Genomic DNA, 12,144 nt, shown 5'->3' with positions numbered 1-12,144 from the left:
AATTATTTTTTTTAACATTTAGAAACCAAAGTTTTCTACACCTGGTTTGATGTGGCTTTGCTGAGTCAAGACATCATCATGCAAAAAGGCCTAATTACTGAATGTCAAACCAAACTTTCTCTCAAACCAGGGACTATCATCTAAGAGTAATCACAGTAATTGTTTCACAAGTATATAACTACTTAAAGATTCTCAAGCTTATGAACTTTAACCTTTCCATTTAATATAGACAATTACTGTTATTTCTGATTTTACAATAAGGAAATAAATGCCTAATCGACTGAGGCCTCTCAACCAAATAATATCTCAGAGATTAGGTTATATATTAAAAGCTTACACAACATCTAAGCAAGACATACAGTACTGACTAATTTTTTGAAAAACAGATCTTAAAATACTTACAAATATAATATCTACTTAAAATCGGATTATGGGATAATTTGGGGGGTTATACTTTGTTGCTTCTCTTCTATTTAATTATATTTAAGCACTGTGCAATCATCTGACCAAAGAGAGTAAAAATATTAAATCATTAACATTCAGACCTGTATTTATAAATTTTAGACACCTTTGTATTTAAATTACCCTCTTCTGTGCTACAGATTGCAAACAGAAATAGATATTGACAAAAAGTTGTATTCAATATCTTAATCTTGATATCTACTTTATGCTCAAAAGCATTACATATAATTGTATTTAAGATGATCTTCATCATGTTTGACTAGGTAAAAATAGCTTGAAGGAACAGACTGACCAGGGTACTTGATGCATCCATTTTATTTCTTTACTTAGATAAAATGCAAACTCATTTTTTAAATTATACATATATACTCATTAAAACATACTTTTCCATGAAAATGTAAAAATTCCAAAAAGTGGAAATTATAAAGTAAAATTATACAGAGCTCATCTAAGTTCAACTACTATTAAGATCTGTGTACTGGTCTTTTCCATCTGTCTTCATCCTATAGATTTAATGTATTCATTATTTCTTCATGGATAATTCCTAGATAAAACTGGAAATCTCAAAAAAGAAAAGAGAAAATGCCAGAGAGTTATATGGAATATGTCACAGTAGATAAACATCAATCCATTGTTTTTGTCTCTAGACACGGTACATGGACAGAGAAATTCCACAAAGAAAGCTATTTATCCACTTTTTTTATAAGTGCAGAAAATAAATTACTAAAAAATTTTTATGTTTTAGCCTTAAAGTCTCCAAATTTAAGAGAATTCCTACAACTGCCACTTCCTACACTAGCCACTCACTCTCTGGCTCCTTCCCATTCATTTTCCATGAAGCAAGTCTCACAGTTTAGGATGCCTGTATCTCTTTCTATTGTACAAACCCCTACTGAGGTCACCACAATGGAAAAAGAAAGAGGCAGATCTGACTAAAATAACTTTCTGCCAATACCATTTCACCAGGATTGAAATTCTCTTCTACAATCATTGCTAATATTGTATTATAGCAAGGAGGCTTAGGAGATATTTTTCGAGTCCAAATATAAAACATGAGCTTTAAAAACTTAAATAAGAATAAGGGAGATTTAAGTTGGGCAAGAAAGATTAACTTGTACATTCATATTGAATAAATTAAGGAACCTGCTTTCTAAGAAATGGTTATCTCTCAAGGGGATCTAGAGAACCATGTCTCATCTATAAACAAATAAATCTGTTTTAAGGAAAAAATTCAACTGAATTAATATAAATCAACCTACTAATAATTAGTTATTTTTAAAATAACAAGTTGTTTGGAATCAATTTTTTTTCCATTTTGGGTCCCTTATATTTGTCACAGCCATGGGAAAAGGGTAATAAAACATTTGCCATAATATCATCAAGAGGTAATTAGTAACCAATAACTGCTTCATGGCAGACAATCTAGACAGAGTCCCTGTACGATATTCTAAAGCAGAAAAGAGCAACAGACATCAAAGGAAGTCTATCTTCCAAGAATTTATGGCAGTATTACTCTATCATCTCACAGTCTGACTGGGGAATAAAATACAGTGTTTTCTTCTGCCAGCCCCATAGGAAGAGTATCAATCATTAGGGATCATAGACAATGCCCTAAGGAACACTAAATCTGATTAAACTCAGTCCCAATGGAAAAACAATCTCTGAAAGACAGGGGAAAAGAAATTCACACTTATTAAGTACCTACTATGTACCAAGCATTTTCACTCCTAATACTATACCCACTGAGGTACTGTCTTCACCATTTAAAGATGAAGAAAGGAAAGCTAAGTTATTTTTCCAGTGAGTAGTAAAAAACTGAAGTCTACATTGAAATTAAACATTTTCCCTCTGAAAATTTGGATTCTCATACCATCTAAAATATTCCTACTAATTTAAATTTTTATTTCAAGTACAACTACTGCCATACTACTGAATCACAAAGTCAGGATGCAGATAAAATTTTTGACTGTTTAGTAACTCTTACTATTGATTAATGGGCCAAAATGCTCCTTAAATGATAGTTACCATATACCAAGGATTTATTATGTCAGGATTCTACTAGTTTCTACCAAGCCCTATGTATAGACTCCATAATCCTATTTGCAGGAGAGGAAAGTGAAGCTCAATAAAATGAAATATTGGCCAAGTATCCATACAAAACTGAGATCTGACTCCAAATACCATCTGTGTTTGTTGGACACTGTGAAATACTAGTTGAGGTAGTTCTCAATTTCAACATTAAATGACTGCCTTACTTCTGATGACTTCCTAAGAGACTGGGTTTTTGTTGGTTGCTGTGAAAATGCAGGTGCCATGCAAAAAATCAACATGGAACAGAAAATGAAGACAGCAGTGTCCAGTCTAATTCCAAAGTTTGAGAAGGTGTGCACTAAGTTATTAGAACAAAGATATTTATTATATCATATCAATTTAACCACTTAATAAAGAGAACTCTTAGGCATTTATTTTGGCCTAGAAGTGCCATAAAAAAAATTACTGAGACACTAAGTGTTCTTGAACCAAGAAAGTTTGGAAACCATTCAAAACTGGTTTTTCATTTAGTATGTAGAGATCTAACCTCATAGGATCTAGTCTGGAGGGATTTGATTTAAATAAATTCATCTTCAGAGCAAATAATTTTATATCAAATCTTACCTTAAAGCTACATTACAGGGCTTTACTTAATTAAGAAATAGTAAAAATAAGAAATGTGAAAGAATCATATCCAATATTTTGATGATTTTTTTATAGATATTTCAAAAGGGGGAGAGTATAAAACCTATCCTAATGTTATTTAAGGACAGAGTCCTTTTTTACTAGAGCATAGTATAAGACATATGTTCCAAAGAATATACCAGAATGTTGATAAGCATGCAGTGCTTTTAAATTAAGATGTTAATTGTAATCCCAAAAACAACCACTAAGAAAATCATTTTAAAAATATAGTGAAAGAAACAACAGGAGAATTAAAATAGCACACTAGAAAATATCTACTTAATACAAAAGAACATATTAATGTAAGAACAGAGACACAAAAATGAGAAAAGTTATGTAGAAAAACAAATAGCAAAATGGCAGACAAAAATCATACCTTATCAGTAATTACATTAAATATCAATGGATTAAATACTCCAATAATAAGGCAGAGATTGGCAAAATGTATTTTTTAAAGGACCTAACTATATTCTGTCTACAAGCAACACTTTAGTTTCAAAGGCGTAAATATGTCAAAAGTAAACAGATTAGAAAAAACATATGCCATGCAAAAAGTCACAAAAGGAGAACTGAAATGGCTACCTTAGTATCAGACAAAATAGACTTTAAGATGCAAATTGTTATTAGAAACAAAGAAAGACATTTTATAATGATAAAGGGGTTAATCAGGAACACATAATGATTATTAATATATATGCACCTAATAAGAGATCCCAAAAGTACCTGAAGCAAAAACTGACAGAACTGAAGAAAGAAATAGATTATTAAACAACAATAGTTAGAGACTATTCAATATCTTATTTTCAATATTGGAAAGAACAACCAGACAGAAGATCAACAAGAAAATAGAAACTTTAACAATACTGTGAACCAGACAGACCTAACAGAAATCTACAGAAGTCTCCATCCAACAATATCAAAACACACATTCTTCTGAAGCATACATGGAACATTTTTCAGGACAGACCATATGTTAGGCCATAAAACAAGTCAAATATATTTAAAATTATTTAAATCATACAAAGAATATTCTCTGATCACAATGGGATAAATTAGAAATGAATAACACAAGAAAAGTCAGTAAATTTACAAATATGTGGAAATTAAACAGCACACTCTTGAATATCCAATGGGTTAAATAGAAATCACAAAAGAAAATACAAAATAACTTGATAACAAATAAAAACTAACACAGCATAGCAAAACTCAAAAAATGCAGCTAATGCATGGCTTACAGCAAATACCTATATTAAAAAAGAATAAACATTCCAAATTAATAATCTAACCTTTCACCTTAATAACTAGAAAAAGGAAAAACATCAAATAAGCTGAAAGAGAAAAATATTAAACATTAAAATGCAAATAAATGATATGGAAAATAGAAAAACAATAGAGAACATTAACAAAATTGGTTCTTGGAAAATACCAAAAAAATTGATAAAACTTTTCGCTAGAGTGACCAAGAGAAAAATAGAAAACCTAAATTATTAAAATCAGAAATGAAAGAGGGGACATCATACTTTATGATGAAAGACTAATATCCTTCCCTCCTAAAAAGATATTAGAATCAATACAAGGATATCTGTTCTCACCACAACTATTCAGCATTGTACTGAAGGTTCTAGCCAGAACAAATAGGAAAGGAAAAGAAATAATATGTATATGATTGTGAAGGAAGGACAAAACTATCTCTATTCACAGATGACATGATTTGCTTGTAGAAAATTCTAAAGAATTCACTTTTTATTGAAAAAGGCCAAAAAATTGTTTTACTAGAACCAATAAACAAGTTCAGCAAAGCTGCAGATGCAAAATCAGTATACAAAAATCAACTGTATTTCTATACACCAGAAGTGAACAATCCAAAAATAAAGAAAGCAATTCTGTTTAAAATAGAATTTAAAACAATAAGATATTTAAAAATAAACTTAACAGAAGTTTGACTGGTACACTGAAGTTACAAAACACAGTTAAAAGAAATTAAAGAATTCCTAAGTAAGTGGAAAAACATTCCATGTTCATGAACTGGAAGACTTAATATTGTCAAGTTGGCAATACAACTCAAATTGACTGGTGAATTTAATGCAATCTATATCAAAATCCCAGCTGCTTTAAAGCAGAAATTGGCAAGCTGACCCTAAAATTTATATGGAAATGTGAGAGACTAAGAATAGCCAAAATGATCTTGAAAAAGAACAACTTGAAGGACTCGCACACTCTCATTTCAAAACCTACTACAAGGCAACACTAATCAAGACATTGTAGTCCTGGCATAAGTATACACATATAGATCAAATGAGTAAAATTGAGAATCCAGATATTAACCCTCACATTTCTGGTCAGTTTTCAACAAAAGTGCCAAGAAAATTTAATGGAAAAAGAATAGACTTTTTAACAAGTGATGCTGGGAAAACTAGAAATCCACATGCAAAACAAAGTTGGACACTACCTCACACCATATGCAAAAATTAATTCAAAAGTGAACACAGAACTAAATGTAAGTGCTAAACTTCAAAACTCCCAGTTGAAAACATATGAGTAAATCTCTGTAATCTTCTTTTAGACGATGGTTTCTTAGATATGATATTAAAGGCACAAATGAAAAAATAAAAACAAATTATAGGCACAAATGAAAAAATAAAAACAAATTGATAAATTGGACTTCATTGAAATTTTAAAAATTTGTGCTTCAGAGAATATCATCTATAGAGTGAAAAGATAACCCACAGAATGGGGGAAAATATTTGCAAAAATATATCTGATAAGGGACTTGTATCCAGAAAATATATGTATTTATATATTCTAATAATATGTCTATAATATTTATTAATAATTGTTATTTCTTTGTGTTTCAAAGCTAGATTTAACAAAAACTTATTTAAAACTATATGCATAGTTATGTTCATTTCCTGTCATGTGTTGCACAGAATAGAGAATAAATAATACACTTGACACCCTTTTAGAATCACAGAATCTTAAAAGTAAAAGGATTTGAGAAATCATCCAGGTCAGCCTTTATCTGAAATATAAATCTTTTCAGCATTTTAGGGAAGGGATTTCTAATATCTTTTTAACCCCCTACTGAGAGAAACCCATTATTTCTAAGACAGTATGTGCACTGACTTCTCACATATCTCTTTGTGAGAAAACTAGTCTTTACTGAGACAAAATCTACTTACATTAGGATTATAAACAATAACTGTCTTACCATGAGAAACAGAAGAGAAATCCTGCTTTGTTTCAAGAAAGTGATGTCTGAATATTTTTTGTGTTAGCATCAGATAACAAGTACATTCAAAATATATAAACCATAATATCAAAACCAGCCTAGTAATAAAGGATCATTAAGATATTAAAATGTGTGTTCTTAAAAATGAAAGAATCATAATCCTCCAAACTAGGAAATATGCTTAGCATCACGTAAATATGATGTGTCAAACGGGCAGACATTTTTTCTGACTTCAAGACTTTGCACTTAAGAAAAATATTAGTAAATTAAGATTATGTTATAAATAGCTAGAGTTTTACATAAAGTTATAAGTCTTAAGGCAACGTAAATGTTGAACATAAAGCTTACTACAAGTCACGTAATGAAGAGCTTCAGTAAGGCTCTGTTGCCATCCGTAGGAGTATAAACAAATCTCTTCACCTCTGCTCTCCAATGCTTCAAAATCAGGAACTGAATATGATCTTTACCATTCCTTCAAGGTTTAAGAATTCCATACAGAATGGTAAGGCATAGGGATTACGAATTCTATATGGACTTAGAATTAGATAATAATATCCCCAGTACTTACTGATTATATACTGTGTGCCAGGCTCTGTTCCAAGCATAGTGGTGAAACAAAATAGACAAATACCTCTGTCCTCATGGACCTTACCTTCTTGTGGGTGAAGCGGATAGCGAATAACACAAGTAAAAGTAAGTATGTTAGATAATGGTTAGTGTTAAGGAGAAACAATAAAGTAAGGAAGGGGTGTATGAAATGTTGGGAGGGGGTTGAAATTTTATGTAGGACAGCTAGGGAAGGTCTCCTGAGAAGGTGACATTTGGTCATGTCTGAGGGAAGAATCTGCAGTGCAGTGAAGCAGGGGGAATAGTGGACACAAGGGAAGAGGTGGAGAGTTCTTGAGAACTGGGAGGAGGTGTGGTGACATCATGCTGACTTTCAGATTGAAAGTCACGGGACAGTTGTGAGCAGAGGCATAAGATGATCTGGTTTACATTTTCACTGCATCTTTTGGATAGCTATTCTAAGACTAGATTGCAGTGAAGCATAGGCAGAAGTAAGATATTGCAGCAATCCAGGTAAAAGGATGGAGGTTCAGACTAAAGAAGTAGAGATGAAGGTGATAAGGTAAAAAGTGGTAGAATTCTGAATATATGTCAAGGGTAGAGCCAGCACAACTTAACTGACAGACGGGAGTGAGGGGAGAATGTAAAAAATTAAAGATAACACCAAAATCTTAGAAGGATGGAAATACCATTTATGGGAAAAAGTCAGCATGGGGAGATGGTTTAGGGATGAGTATTATGAATATTAGGAACCATTTTGGACAGGTTAAGTTTGAGATATCTATTGATATCCATAATATATATCAAGTAAGTTATTAGATATAAGTTTCTTGAGATGAGGAGAGGTCAGGGCTGCAGTTATACCTTTCGGAGTCATCATCACATAAATAGTACGGAAAGCCATAAAACTAAATGAAATCACCCAAGGAACAGGTGGAGACGTAGGAAGAAGGAGTTTCAAAGACTGAACTCCAGGGCACTCCAACATTTATGAGTAAGGGAGATGAGAAAAAATTAGCAAAGAAGGAGCAGATGGAAATGTAGGGGAAAAAAACAGACAAGGTGGGTGTTTTGGAAGCAAAGTGTTTTAAAAACAAGTGAGTCATCAACCACGTCAAATGCTGCAAAGGGTCAAGGTTATATATTGACCTTATCTTCTCATTTAACTTAGCAGTGTGAAATCATGGGTTGATCTTTAAAAGTAGTTTTTGCATAGCTCTAGGTAAATACACTTGAGTGGAATGGATTCAAAAAAGAATGATAAGGGAAAATTAGAAATAAAGAGCATAGAAAAGGCTTAAATAAGTTTTTCCATAAAAGGAAGGAGAGTATGAGATGACACTGGGGATGGTTGGAATAGCTTGGAATCCAAAAAGTTGTTTTAATTGGAGAAATTACAGCACATATATATGCTAAGAATGATCCAGTAGAAAAGGAAAACATGAGGATTTAGTAGGAAAAAAAGAAAAATTTTGGAAGAAATATCAATAGGCAAAGAGAATGGGATCTAGGGCATATAATACATTGGATAGGTTGAGGAAGTTTAGAATATATGCAACAAAGTTACAATGAATGATCATGGAATTTAAGCAGAATAGGACAGAAAGATAGAAGGTTATACAGGTTAGGGTCAGTAAATTGCTGGCCATGTCGGATCAAATTAGTTTTGGAATGAGGAAAAACAAGAGATAATGCTTGCAAAGTAGGATGTCTGAAATTAAGAGAGGTTACAGTAAGAAGTATGACATGGTCAAGGATAAGACATAGGAGTGAATGGCCAAGTAAAGGAAGAAGAGAGGTCAAGCAATTTTTCATGCCAGAGGATAAAAAATTATCTAGGTGAATGTTGAAATTCCCCAGAATTTTGATGAGAGTGACCTTGGATGGAAAAAGAGTGGCTCAATAGCTCAAATGTTCAAGGCATGAAGGGGAGCAACCTGGAAACTACTAAAATGATTACATTAGGCAAGATAATGGATAAAAAGTAAAGTCTGATGACATGAGATTCAAGCTGGGTGTTTTTTATGGAGGAGAAAGGACAAATGTCCTGAAAATGGGATTGGGAAAGAAAGCAATCACCACTTGAAGAAGTTACAGAGATGAAGTATTATCAGAATAGAGCCATGTTTATTTACAGCAAAAAGGAAAAGAGAAGTTTACAGATGAAATTGAAGATAAAGAGAATTGTATTGATGATTTGCATGGCATTCTAAGATTTCAGCAAATACAGGAATAGAAAGGCAATGTCTGGAGTTTTACGGAATTTGAGTCCAGAGAATGAGGGAGACCAGGCAGTACATGAGCAGTGATGAACGGCAACATGAAATTTCTGATGCACCAGAAGCATAAAGTGCTTGAGAGGCTATGTGTGTTTGGGGGAGGGAGATGTGAAAGTGTCTTTCCAGAGCAGGACCTGTTCAGGGCACCACACTCGGCTCCTACAGATGGATGAGGATTCCTGGAGAAGGGCAGGCTTAGTCTGAGGATGCAGACACTCTCTTGAGCTTTGCTGATGGTGACTGCAGTGGGTGACCTTACTCCGTGGCTGGACACTCTTTACCCCCACCAAGAGGCAGCCTGAAGACGGGGTCATGTTACTCATTCACTTACTTGGTCACCCACTTTCTACGTACTGGGCTCTTCTAAGCATTTTCCATTCATTAACTCATATAATCTTTATAATAACTCTATGAAGTAGCTACTACTTATCTGTACTTACAAATAAGGAAACTGAGGCACATAGAAGTTAATGAACTTGTTCAACAGCTGGTAAGTAAGAAAAACAGAATTTGTACCAAAGCAGTTTGGCTCCAGAGTCTGTGTGTTTAACCACACTAGTTAACATTTCAGTTGATTAAACAGATTTGGGAAAATACAAGTAAATAAAAAGTCCATCTATTTACTTATAGAGTCAGGACAAGATCAGAATCCAGAATTTCTTGTGGTTATTTTTATTTTTATTTATTTATTTTTTTACATCACCATGTCTTCCTTGATTATGATATAATTAAAACTGTGTCTATTTTACCTTCTATTGTCAGAAGTAGTTCTGACCATAATTGAAATCGATATTCCTATCACCTTCGTTAGATTGTTCACAGAATCAAGACACCACTTGGAATGACTTCTATACTGTTTAGTCCTGGGAAAAACAATGGAAACTCATCTTATGTGACCTACTATTTAAAATACCTCCTGTCCATTACAATGGCACAGCTTTCACTGCCAATAACCAGAGTGATCTTGGGTACAGCCACAGGGAACCATGGCTGTCATGGAAGCCTGGGTTCTCAGTCTTCTGGCAAGATCTTTTGCTTGCAAGGAGATATATTGAAATATAAGTTATTCTAGAAGGTCTACTCTTCTAGAAAATCATCATGGGTATCACCCCTGGTTGGCCAAAGGCAAAATAAATACAAAAAGGAAAACAAACAAAATTTAATAAAAAAAATTATCATCATTAACAACAATAACAAAAATAAAGAATGCAGTAAATAAGGGTATGGGCTAGGGACAATGATAATAAGAGAAATTTCTGTAACAGACTTGTAGAAAGTAGGTCACTTAGGGGCCACGCCTGTAGTGTGTACTATATGATTAACAATGCACAGTGCCATCCATAACTATAATCATAATAAAATTTGAAATAGCCACCATTTACTGAGTTCTTCATACATGTCATGTTAAGGGCTTTACACAGTTTAGACAGCTTAATTCTCCTAACAAGCTAGAGAGGTTGGCAGAAAATTGAAGCTCAGAAAGGCTAAATAACTTCCCAGTGATAAGGCCAGGGTTTGAATCTGGGTCTATCCAGTTCTAAATCCTGTGATCTTAACCTCTATAGAAGCATGAAGAACATTCTTCACAGGGGAAAAAAATAAAACTTTCACATAACAGTGCTGTCATGATTTTTTTTTTTACTATTAGTTAGGAACATAACTAATTCTTCCAGAGACCAAGTAACAAGGAGACTTGGACACTATTTTATTGCCAGAACTAATTTTTAAAAACCATAAAATATAAATATTAGCTTTGCTTTTGATAACAACTTCATCAGGGACTTTCGTTAAGACCCTTTCAAAGAAAATTAAACTACACTTCAAAAGAAAATGTCTGTTTTGCTCATTTTTTTTAATCTCCCACTTCAGATACAAGCTAGGCACGTTGAAACCACTGTGTATATTTGTTGAAGGAATGAATGCTAAAAAATTCCATTGATGCCAAGTCAAAAAGTATCAGAAGCACTTATTCTGCTCAATTTTTCAGCAAAAGATACAGAAAGCCCATTAACTGACAAAACCCAAGCCATTTTTGACAGCTTTTTAAGAGCTTCCCTCCAAAGTGACATACCTGTGAGAGATTTGCTCCATGTTGACGCTGTAGGGCAGTGTTCAGGAGAAACAGAATTGGGATGTTTCTATGACTACACAAATTGACAATGGAGCTCTCTTTCAAAGACGCCCTGTATGTTTATTCACCATTATTTGCCACTGTCCTAATAAGATGTCTGGTAAAAGAAAAACACAAAATCACCATGTAGTCTTACACATTTTCTACCTCTATTCTAACCATTGCAAACAGTTTGAAAAGTGCATGATGAGTCTTCACTTATGATCATGATTATGTAAGCCTGCATCCACCCTTCTGTAAATCATAGAAAAGCAACAAGGAAAACACCACCACCAACAACAAAAAAAACTCTGAATACTCTATTTTCAGTAAAATATATAATCTGCACACTCCAAAGTAAGCATAGGGCTATTAAAAATAACTCTGATGGGCAGGAGCCATAAGGAAAGACGTAAGAGAAGTGAAGAGAGGTCCTGGTGTTCAAAATATCTCACACCCATTGCCATGGTTTGCAGGGCAAGCACAAAGCTTGCAAAAAATGGACACAAGAACTGAGGAGAAAAGAGCTAGTAGATTAAGCCTTCCTGGATTTATTTGGTAAAGATCAGCTGACAAGGAAAGTCTACACAAAGAACCACACAGTCCAGGCATATTTGCAGGAAGCAATCTGTCTCTAATGGAGAAGCAAAGGAGAGGGTCTTCAGGATGTGAAGCTGGGACATTATACTCGTGACCTGCTTAAGCCCCCACAAACACACAAAGACAAATCTCTTGGAAATTACTGATCCTGTAAAATCCAATTCAATAATTGATAAGTATAT

The sequence above is a fragment of the Cynocephalus volans genome, chromosome 8 (genome assembly GCF_027409185.1).
Source record: "Cynocephalus volans isolate mCynVol1 chromosome 8, mCynVol1.pri, whole genome shotgun sequence".
Classification (NCBI taxonomy): domain Eukaryota; kingdom Metazoa; phylum Chordata; class Mammalia; order Dermoptera; family Cynocephalidae; genus Cynocephalus; species Cynocephalus volans.
Note: the sequence above shows the minus strand (reverse complement) of the source record.